General features: G+C 43.1%; 1 protein-coding gene across 1 annotated transcript in view; it reads right to left on the bottom strand.

The window, feature by feature from the left end:
• LOC310794687 (dnaJ homolog subfamily C member 5-like) overlaps positions 1–11,571 on the bottom strand; it is a 45,148-nt gene extending 33,577 nt beyond the window's left edge. The window contains exon 1 of the mRNA XM_083656688.1: positions 11,439–11,571. The gene's annotated coding sequence lies outside the window, so the exon portion shown is untranslated. The remainder of the gene's footprint in view (positions 1–11,438) is intronic.
• Positions 11,572–11,930: the final 359 nt, after the last annotated feature.

Raw genomic sequence — 11,930 nt, forward strand, 5'->3', positions numbered from 1 at the left:
ACAGGGCCTTATGGGTCTAAGATAACCAGAACACAGGGTTTATGGGTCTAAGATAACCAGAACACAGGGCCTTATGGGTCTAAGATAACCAGAACACAGGGTTTATGGGTCTAAGTCAAGATAACCAGAACACAGGGTTTATGGGTCTAAGATAACCAGAACACAGGGTTTATGGGTCTAAGATAACCAGAACACAGGGTTTATGGGTCTAACATAACCAGAACACAGGGTTTATGGGTCTAAGATAACCAGAACACAGGGTTTATGGGTCTAAGATAACCAGAACACAGGGTTTATGGGTCTAAGATAACCAGAACACAGAGTTTATGGGTCTAAGATAACCAGAACACAGGGCTGATGGGTCTAAGATAACCAGAACACAGGGTTTATGGGTCTAAGATAACCAGAACACAGGGCTGATGGGTCTAAGATAACCAGAACACAGGGCTGATGGGTCTAAGATAACCAGAACACAGGGTTTATGGGTCTAAGATAACCAGAACACAGGGTTTATGGGTCTAAGATAACCAGAACACAGGGTTTATGGGTCTAAGATAACCAGAACACAGGGTTTATGGGTCTAAGATAACCAGAACACAGGGCTGATGGGTCTAAGATAACCAGAACACAGGGTTTATGGGTCTAAGATAACCAGAACACAGGGCCTTATGGGTCTAAGATAACCAGAACACAGGGTTTATGGGTCTAAGATAACCAGAACACAGGGTTTATGGGTCTAAGATAACCAGAACACAGGGCCTTATGGGTCTAAGATAACCAGAACACAGGGTTTATGGGTCTAAGATAACCAGAACACAGGGTTTATGGGTCTAAGATAACCAGAACACAGGGCCTTATGGGTCTAAGATAACCAGAACACAGGGTTTATGGGTCTAAGATAACCAGAACACAGGGCCTTATGGGTCTAAGATAACCAGAACACAGGGTTTATGGGTCTAAGATAACCAGAACACAGGGTTTATGGGTCTAAGATAACCAGAACACAGGGTTTATGGGTCTAAGATAACCAGAACACAGGGTTTATGGGTCTAAGATAACCAGAACACAGGGTTTATGGGTCTAAGATAACCAGAACACAGGGTTTATGGGTCTAAGATAACCAGAACACAGGGTTTATGGGTCTAAGATAACCAGAACACAGGGTTTATGGGTCTAAGATAACCAGAACACAGGGTTTATGGGTCTAACATAACCAGAACACAGGGCCTTATGGGTCTAAGATAACCAGAACACAGGGTTTATGGGTCTAAGATAACCAGAACTAGGGATCGACCGATATCAGTTTTTCAGGGCCGATACGATATCGATTATCGGGTAATCAAAATGACCGATAGCCGATATTTGGAACCGATATACATTTGCAGTAAAAATAAAAATCTTGGTGTCAAAATTTTAAATAACACAACTCGTTGTGGAAATGCATTTTCCTCAGTTTATCCAACTGCAATATTAATTGAAAATATTCACATTAAAGTGTTGATCTGTGTGTGTGTGTGTGTGTGTGTGTGTGTGTGTGTCACAACCTATAACCTGTTCCTTCCCATTTCCATGTGTATGCTCACTCTAGTGGAGACTTGGGAACATCAACTGTGGAGACAAGGGTGTATTCACACCTCTAGGTCGTTTGGCTTTGGTTGGATTCAGGGGCTTAATTTATACAATTGTTGCATTTGTGCCTTGGTTCGTTTGTGTTCACACAGCCACAAATCAAACCGGTAAATACAGTAAGAAAGCAACACATCTGACTACAGTGTGTAGGCTCCAATAAAACAGGACAGGTTGCTGATATGGGATGGGATTCATGGCTTCTGTTCAGATATGAAAGACAACATGTTTCCAACCATATAAAGTTAGTCAGACTTTTCTAGTAGAACAATGTAGCCTACTATATCTTATACTGAAGTAGAACCATACTGTAACTGTAGTAGCCTAGGCTACATTACAGGTTCATTTGAACAAAACATTAATTAGAGCAGCTTATGGAATTTATAAATGTCCTTTGTAGCAGTGTAGAGACTAAATATCTGCAAATGACATCTCAAAGACAGGATGCTGTTGAGAAATATTTGAGGCTGTCTTCAATTCTGCTAAAACAGCATTGCAGAGCTTTATGCTGTTGGTATCCTATTTTATGGTTAAGTAGCCTATATTTGCATGCCTACTCATGGCTGCAGACAGTAGTGTCACGAGCAGAGCCGTGATCCCAGTCTCATCTCTCTCTCTCACACAGCTGCAGATGGTTAAGTGACGTTAACGAGCAGGCCACTTTGTGCAAGCCGTGTGCCGTGTGCTCTCTCGTCTCTCTCTCTCTGCCTCGCGCAAATGCGGGACATCGTCTCAATTTGCGGGACGCGTGAAAAGTGTTGAAAATGCGGCGCAGTCCTGCACAAAGCGGGACAGATGGTCACTTATCACTGCAAGAAAGTGCATTCGGCGGATTTCAACTCACGCTTCTATCAAACCTACCATATCTCCACGCTTAATTTGCACTGCATGCCATGCAGCCAGGGAGCGCTTCATACGAATCATCTACTAATAAGAATGATAGATCAGACGATTGTGGTGTTTATGCAATGTCAGCCTAGATAACTATGATGTTTATTCACTTTATTGCAAGCTTGGCAGCCTGCTGCGGACTGCGGACTGTCAGTCAGTCCGCTGCGCTGCACAGACCCACACGGCACGCTGTTGAATGAAGGCACAAGGCAGCTCGGATTTCATCTGAGAAGCCCTCTGATAGGCTAATACTCACCAATCAGATAGCGCTGTGGGCAGGACATTTGCACAGCAGCAACACAGAGCAGCAACACAGAGAAACACACAGGCTGGTTAGAGCTGCATTCTGAGCCAATAGCGCATTTTTTAATTAATTTATTATATCGGCAAACAGCCAATGAAAATGCCGATACAGATAATCGGCCAAATGCTGAATATCGGCCATAATAATCGGCCAAACCGATAATCGGTCGACCCCTAACCAGAACACAGGGTTTATGGGTCTAAGATAACCAGAACACAGGGTTTATGGGTCTAAGATAACCAGAACACAGGGTTTATGGGTCTAACATAACCAGAACACAGGGTTTATGGGTCTAAGATAACCAGAACACAGGGTTTATGGGTCTAACATAACCAGAACACAGGGCCTTATGGGTCTAAGATAACCAGAACACAGGGTTTATGGGTCTAAGATAACCAGAACACAGGGTTTATGGGTCTAAGATAACCAGAACACAGGGTTTATGGGTCTAACATAACCAGAACACAGGGCCTTATGGGTCTAAGCAGATAGATGTTGACATCTGACTTGGCAAATGTCTCCAACTCCTTGAAAGAACGAACAAGAAGTATTCAAGCTGAGCACAAACAAGCGCTGACACAAGGCACACACGCACACGCACACGCACACGCACACACACACACACACACACACACACACACACACACACACACACACACACACACACACACACCACCTCCCATAGCCTCCTTTGCTCTCAAGCTGTACCTCTCTTGGCACAGAGACATTCATTAGCTAATGGCCAATCAGCAGTCAGTCAGCATCCTGCATTAGCTTTCTCAATGCGCGCGCGCACACACACACACACACACACACACACACACACACACACACACACACACTGCAGAGGGAAACACTACAGTAATAGTCTGACTTGTACATTTTCTTTTGCAGTCTCATGTAGGAGCTAGCCAGCAGCTAGCAGCTAGCAGGGTCAAAAGAAAATAGTTCCTCCATGAAACTGCTCATAACGAGGTCTGTGGATTATCTTGAGTAACGGGGTCATGATCTCTGGAAAGAGACGTTGCTGTTGAGTTTTTCAAATGTATTTCTTTGGCACTTTGAGCACCACAAGCCGAGTGCCATCCAGTTCCATTGTATTGGAGAGAAGGCAGAAACTCTGCGGCCGATATCTCCAAAACTCAGGCAACCAACACAAAACGATATAGATGGATAAATAGCACTACAGGTGAGAGGGAATATATGCATTTTGGATTTTAGGGTGAGCTGTCCCTTTAACCCATTGATACCTGATGCAGCATTTGCATGTATATCCCTAATTTGTGTGCGTATCCCTTTAAGACCGCGAACCGCGTTAACGCGGTTCGCGGTCTTAAAGGGATACACACACAAATGCTGCATCAGGTATTAATGGGTTAAGCATTGACGAAACCAAAACAGGTTAATTGTGACCGAAAAGGTGTAGGCTGAAGCCTTCGCTTATACGAGGAATCAGCGTGACGTCACTAAAAGGTGTAGGCTGAAGCCTTCGCTTATATACGAGGAATCAGCGTGACGTCACTTGCCACCCAGAAATGCGGAACCCCGCGGCAGTTAATAGTATGAGTTGTGCCAAACAAACGTTAATATCTCAAAAACTATACATCACATCGCTTATATTTCAACATTCTGAGTGAGAGCAGAAGTAGCTCAAGAGTTTGATGTATAACATATGCGCACGTCGTGTTAAAGTTGTGTGAACTGTCGCAGTTTTTAAAATGTAAACAGAGTTAACTGGCTAGAGTCAGACACTCAAGCCTCGCGCCACTTGTGCTCCATAGGGTTCCATTGCCGTTGCCACCCAGTGACGCGGTTTGTTTACCAAAATGCTGCTGGGCTGATCCCTCGTGCAGCGCCTAGCCTTTTTACATTCAATATGTTTTATAGTCCCCTGTGGATTTATACGGTGAAAGTAGAAAATAAACAGATAAACAAAGTATATGTGAAGAGTTCATTTGCAAAAACAGGTATCTCCGTTTGTATTTTTTATGGTTTCAAATTAGATATTGATGTATTTATATTGTAATTTATTTATTTTTGGTACATTTTTACTATGAATCACAACTAAAACATATTCATCTGGTAATTTTCACATAAATGACCTCAAAAATGTTTTGTATGTGTGCAGTCCAGGGAGTATCAAACAGATGTACGGTAGTTTATTCATTTCATTTTAAGAATGGCGTTTACCTGTTTTTGCAAATGAACTGTTCATATATATATATATATATATATATATATATATATATATATACACACTACATATCCATAAATACTAAAACAAAGCTTCAAACATACAATATCTATATATCTATACTACAAGCTCATAATCAATCCTGAGTTTAATATTTGTTAATAATCTTATTTTTAAACTTTTTCTTTTAATTTGTTGATCGTTTTACACATTTTCATTTCCTTTTCCAGTCCATTCCATAATTGAACACCTTTAACTGTTATACATCTTTGCATTGATTTTTGTTGTTGTAGTTGTAAACATGCAGGTTCCTCTTAGATTGTAGTCGTGGCTTACTAACTCTGGTTCTGGTTCTGAACAACCTCTGGACACTTTCCGGAAGCTCCTTATTTTGTAGTTTGGACATGAATTGTGCCGTTTCCAAGTCCACCAAGTCTCTGAATTGAAGAGCATGTGACTTTATGAATAGTTTATTGGTTGGTTCTTTATAATCAGCTCTGTTTATGACTCTTATGGCTCTGGAGAAAGTGTGAAGAAGCCAAGGCGGGGAAAGTGTAACCGCACCGTGTGACATGCGCTCACTGTCTGTTACACAACCGTGTCTGTTACACAACCGTGTGAAGAAAGACAGACAGTCATGGCATGATGGCAAGACTCCTGACCTGCTGAGGCTAGTATCAGCAGCTAACATCTGACAGCCAGAGGGAACGGTGAGCGTGGCTGTGAGCGTTTTGTAGCACACACGGTGCTGGTTACTGGTTAGGAGTGAAACAATGACTGGTTTTGATGATAAACCCTGATCAAATTCGGTTAGTATTACGGTTTTAAATTTTAATGATTAAAACCATGTTACCGTGATACGACTCTAGACATGAATATTATTCTCCTGGGTTTACTGTCGGACAGAGAGCTCTCTGTGCAGGAGTTTAGCGGAGGAAGACGGTAGTTGTACGGTTGGGAGAAAAAGCAGTGCCGAAAGAGACCGCTGTTTGGCGGAAAAGTAAATAGCTGAAAATTGTCAAAATAGAGCGTGCATGTACACAGATATCGATTTGTTTAGGTGGCCGTTGTTTTAGGTGGCTAAATTACGTTTTAGTTCTTGGCCGCGTGTACTAGAGAGACAGAGCTGTGGAGGCTGTTGCTTCAGAGTGCCGGGTCTCGATAAACGGTGCGCTCAGCGTCCAGAACGCTTTACCTATTTCAGTTAGTGTATGGAACTAGCTGATAGGACCCCACTTCAAACAAACCAAACTATCCCTTTAACTCAACTATCTATCCTGTGTGCCCAAAATTGTGAGACTAAACTCCGGCTGATACCCTAAAAACCTACAATCCGCTACAGAAAAATTCATATGAATATTTGTTTATTAACTGGCCCCTGGTCTCCTGTCATTTTGCAAAAGTGGCCCCTGGGCAAAGCAAGTTGAGTATCGCTGCTGTACAGTATGTACATAAGCTAACAGGATCACCACTCGCTCTGGGCCTTTTACTCGAAGAGGGAAAGACAACCAAGAAGAATCAAGAGTAACAGGTTCAGTCCAAGCAGCCAAATATCCTACACGTTTCCCCCCCCCCCCCATTCTAACATCACAGAATGCATGAAGTCAGTAGTACTTCTTCTATATTGGCGACAAAATGTCTACCAGTGATCCAAAAGAGGAATCCAGCTGGTGGATAATTTGAGGTATACAAGAGGGGGCATAGCAGGGCCACTCGTTAACGACAAATTGACAAAACACCTCATGAAACAAGATATTCCAACTTATGGTGGTCTAGAGAGACACACACAACAGACTCGGCCAAAGTTCCACCTTTTTTGGTGCAGTCTCAACAAGTTGCTCTACTTCAGGGGCCAAATTGTTGTAAAACTGGCTAACTCATGGCTTGGTTTTTTGGGGTATTATCGTACAACAATCTACTATTTTCATCAGCAGCCGCAATTCCTGACAGATTGAAGATGAAACGCTATCTCTTCAGATATGAATCAGATTTATTTTTTCGGTTTTGTCAAAGTGGTCAACATCAGAGTAGATTACAGAGTAATAACACATCATCAACAGTGGGGTGGCAGGCAGTGGTGATCTTCATCCCTGACCTACTGCTGCTTGATATCTAGGCAGCAGAACCTCATTTGCTGCGACTTTGGTTTTTATGAGTCAGTGACGATCACTCATGACATCTTAGTCATGCTTTATATGAGTCAATGATGATTACTCACTAGCTAGAGAGGCAAAGTGAACATCAGTTCCTGCTTCAGCATCTGTACCAGAGATTGTCTTCCCGCAATTTATTTTCCCATAGACATTTCGTAAAACGCTTATAAAAAGAGTTTCACTTGGTCAAAACCAAACGGTTCAGCTATATATCAGGGTACGGTGGCGCAGTCGGTAGCGCTGTCGCCTCACAGCTAGAAGGTCCTGAGTTCGATTCTCGCCTGGGACACTGGAGTTGTGACCCCCCCCATATCTTCAGTGCCTACTGCCCAGGTGGGCTATCTCGTCGAAAGGGCCTTTCTGTGTGGAGTTTGCATGTACCCCCCAGGGGGTTCCTCCGTACATAACCCCCCACTAAAAACATGCAGAAGATCGTCATCCGACCAGTGACGACAACATCTGAAGTTGGTCCAATGATGGTCCAATGATGGTCCCCGGGCGCTGGAAAGAAAAAGCGACCACTGCTCCTGGCCTGCCCCCCGGAGGAAAGGACAAGCCTGGATGGGTCAAATGCAGAGGACATATTTCACCGGCCACCGGTCAGCATGAGTGTGTGTTGTGGCCGCATGCATGTGTTGTAGTGTGTTCGTGTGACAATAAAGACGGGCTTCCGTCTGAAATCGTTTGAATATTTAGAATTGGGAGAGACCATAGAACATTTCACTCGGACCAAAACGCACAAAAAACAACATCAAACAAATATTTTCTTTAAACCTGCATTTTTATACGTTTTGGTCCGAGTGAAATGTTATGCGATAACTCCTGTTTCTAAATATATCTGTAGCGTTTGGTTTGAACAAGACAAGTATTAAAACGATTTTTATAAGCATTTTATGGGAAAATAAATGGCGGATGAACATCTCTGGTACAGTGCTGAAGCAGGAAGAGACGTTCACTTTGGCTCTCTACACTGATGACATCCTACAGTCACGCTTTATATGAGTCAGTGGCGACCACTAAGATCCTACAGTCACGCTTTGCTATCAACTACACAGACAAGCTGACTCACACACACGTCACATGCTTCAGCAAAGCATCTCCTGTACTTGGCAAATTAAGTGATGCTGATTCTGAATTTGACAAGACAGCTTGCCAGTGAAGGAGACCCCCTAACAACAACAACAGGCAATAATTAGCTGTGCCAACTGAATTCAGATGTCTCCCTTCAGTGTGCCATGCTGTGAAGTTGAGGACCGCTGGGCTGTCTGCCGAGAAGCTTTTTCCCCTCAAACGCCATTGCCTTAAAAGTAGGGATGCACCGATATGAAAATTTTGGCCGATGCCGATAACCGATATTAAGATTGCTGTTATGGCCGATAACCGATATTTACCGATGTCGATATGATCTGTATAAAAACACATTTCTATGATACTAAAATTTTGTACATACTGAAAAACACATGTAAACACTGAATTTGAAAAAGTAATGCATTTCTTTATTTCAAAAACATTTGTAAAAGCCCATAAATCATAGATTTACTGCATTATTTCATCTCAATGTGAAGAATTTGGCTGATACCGATAACCGATATTAACATTGCAACATCGGACCGATACCGATATGTTAAAAAATGACTAACATCGGCCGATACCGATATGATTGCCGATATATCGTGCATCCCTACTTAAAAGGCTGAGCCGTTTGAGAATCACCACAATACTCAAATCTGCGACCAAGAACCAAGTATTCACCTTATTCTTTGCCCACACATGGACGCTTCCGCATTACGTCATTTCGTAATAGTATTTCCGTTTTAGGCTTGCCAAAAACCCCGCAGGCAAGATGGCCGCCCACACTCCCCTCCTAAACTGGCAGAATTACTCCCCCATAAACTAACATATCTTGGCCAATAAGTATGTAACATACAAAATAAAACAACCCGTAATATCTTAATTTTATGTAGAATGCAGAGGACATGTAACTGTTTAGTTAAACTTGCATTCCAGGAATATTGTGCTCTAAAGATGACGTTAGTAGCTCGAGACCGTTTCGTCCTGAAACCCACACGCTTTGCGCCAGCGTAACCTATGTGGGATTCGAAATAACGCATCCGAGATAGAAAACGTTATGAATATAGCCACGTTATAAACAACAAACTAACGCTGGTGATCCGTATGGAAACAGTGTTGCTCGAAATGGTTAAAAGTGATATCAATTTGGTCATTCAGTGGCATTTTACTGACATAACTAACTAGCGGCTAATATTAGCCACAGTAGGCAACTAGCGCTGAACCGGAAGAACTAATACGTTTGCGTTGAACGCGGAAGAGAGAAAAAGTGGGCGTGGTGAATAAGGTGAATAGAAGGGCAGAAATAAAAACAAAGCAATTTCATATTCTGGCTTGAGTTTAGCTAGGAAATGTGCTCTTTGTAATGGAGAAATAAAATATTATATCTCAATTCCAATGACTAAAATAAGAACCAGGCTTTATTGAACCAACTTGTGTTATGGTACAACACCCTAAGTTCACCGTTCAGAATCACTATTGGGAGTGATAGTAGTGATATGGATGCTGGGGGAAAACAAGCCGCCGCGGTTTACAGTTGAGGACAGGACCGCTGGCTGCAATCTGATTAAACTGACTGTAATTACAGTTAATAAACACAGAGGAGCTGCTCAGGTCTCACGCAAGATACCACATAATGAACTTTCACACTGGTTAGGAATGACTGAGGAGAATTTCTGCTACCTTCGCCTCTGACACACACGCACACACGCGCACACGCACACACACACACACACACACACACACACACACACACACACACACACACACACACACACACACACACACAGCAGAGGGAAACACTACAGTAATCAGTCAGTAGTCTGACTTGTAAATTTTACAAGTAGCAATGACAAGTGGACCGTATTTACAGTCCCTGCTCAGCCCGCAGCTGAGGGGAGAATGGTGGGAGCTTGGCTGTGCGGAAAGCACTCAAGACTTCTCTGGATATAATGTAGACAAGCAAGTAGCTGTACATTTTGGGAACACAATGCCTCACACACATATAGATAAGACCCTTAGCTAAGACTGGGCGGGTTCTGTTGTAACTACTGTAAATGTTTTTAAGACAGCTCCATGTCAGCTACATCTATGATGCTGCACACCTGAACTGCTGCATTGAGGGGGGAAACAGTCTATAATTAGTGTTAATTGTGTCATCTATTTTTTAATTTTGTCGTGGTCTTAGTCCTGTGTCAAATGTCCTTGTTAGTTTTTATCATATTTAGTCAACCCCATCCTCCTTTTGTTTAGTCAAGTTTTAGTCGACTAAAAGTTGAGTATTTTAGTCTCGTCTTAGTCAATGAAACTAAAAGTCGGAACATTTTTGTCTCGTCTAATTAGTCTTGGGGAAAAAGGTAGTCGACTAACATTTTTCGTCATAGTTTTCGACGAAATTAACACTAACACACACACACACACACACACACACACACACACACACACACACACACACACACACACACACACACACACACACAGTTTAGAACAGCACCTGGGCCCTGGCTGGCAGTCCACTGGCCATATTATCCTAGACACTAGTTAGGTCACATGAGGGCAGGAGGAGACAGCAGCTCATTTTGATGGAGATCAGATTTGCTCTCGGTCAGTGCGCCGTCTTCTACCATGGGAATAGATTTTAAACTACTAGATGTGTAGTTCACCTCACTGGTTTGTCATTGTCCAACTTGCTCAATTAAATCGGTTTTCGTGCACCTGTTCTTCTGTCTCACTAACATGTCCGAAGACATACATTCTGAGATCAAACACACGATCATGGCCCTGCCCCCCCCCTGACTTTACCAGTACGGATTGCGAATCCAGATTAATCTGGTGTGTGGTTCGGGATTTCCCACCCTGGTGTTAACTGCAGACTGCCTACATTAACGTTACTCACGATCCAGTTCAGAATGATTTGTATGACGACCTGATTTCAGTAGCCAGCGCTCTCCTCCATTCGTGACGGGCAACCGAACTAGAAAATAGCGGTCTGCTGCCTGGGGGAATCACGGTGTGGTTAAAGCGGATAATCTCTGCACCGCATCAAAGGAACACACACTAGTATCCATATTGGTTAGCCAGCCAGCCGATAGCCTACTAGCACTGTTTGAATACGTCAGCTAGCATTTAGCTCGCTACCTTAATCCAAGGACAGCTAAACTGACAAACGTTAGCTTACTGGCTAGCTTTGTAGATCTCTTACCTTATTCTCTCGGGCACTTTGTCCTGTGTTCTTTCAGCGCTTTCTGTAATGACGTGTGCTTGGATTAAAGGATCCTGTTCGCATCGCAGTTCAGCTTTGCTGTCCACCACTAAACTAAACCATCGGACAGCCTGCAGGAGCTAACCAGCTAACGCTGTGCAGGCAGGCAGGGGGGAGACGGGAGATGTCAATCCGCTCGTAGTACAGCTAGTGGTCGCGACGCGAGCAGCAAAGCAAAAACCCTCCTCTCCAACTGCTCGCTCCCGGTGACAGCACGCGCGCACCCGACATTAACAACAACCAACGAAGAAGAAGAAGGGGGAAAATATTATTACAATATCCAAAAGACAGTAGGAAGAATGAGAAGCATGAGCAGAAAAAAAAAAAAAGATGAAGATATCATATCAAGGATGAGATTTGGACACACTGGGCTTAACAGTACACTTAAGATCATGGGAAAGCATGAGACTGGTAGGTGTGAATATTGCGATA

This window comes from Poromitra crassiceps, assembly GCF_964638095.1.
Source record: "Poromitra crassiceps genome assembly, chromosome: 20".
Lineage (NCBI taxonomy): Eukaryota > Metazoa > Chordata > Actinopteri > Beryciformes > Melamphaidae > Poromitra > Poromitra crassiceps.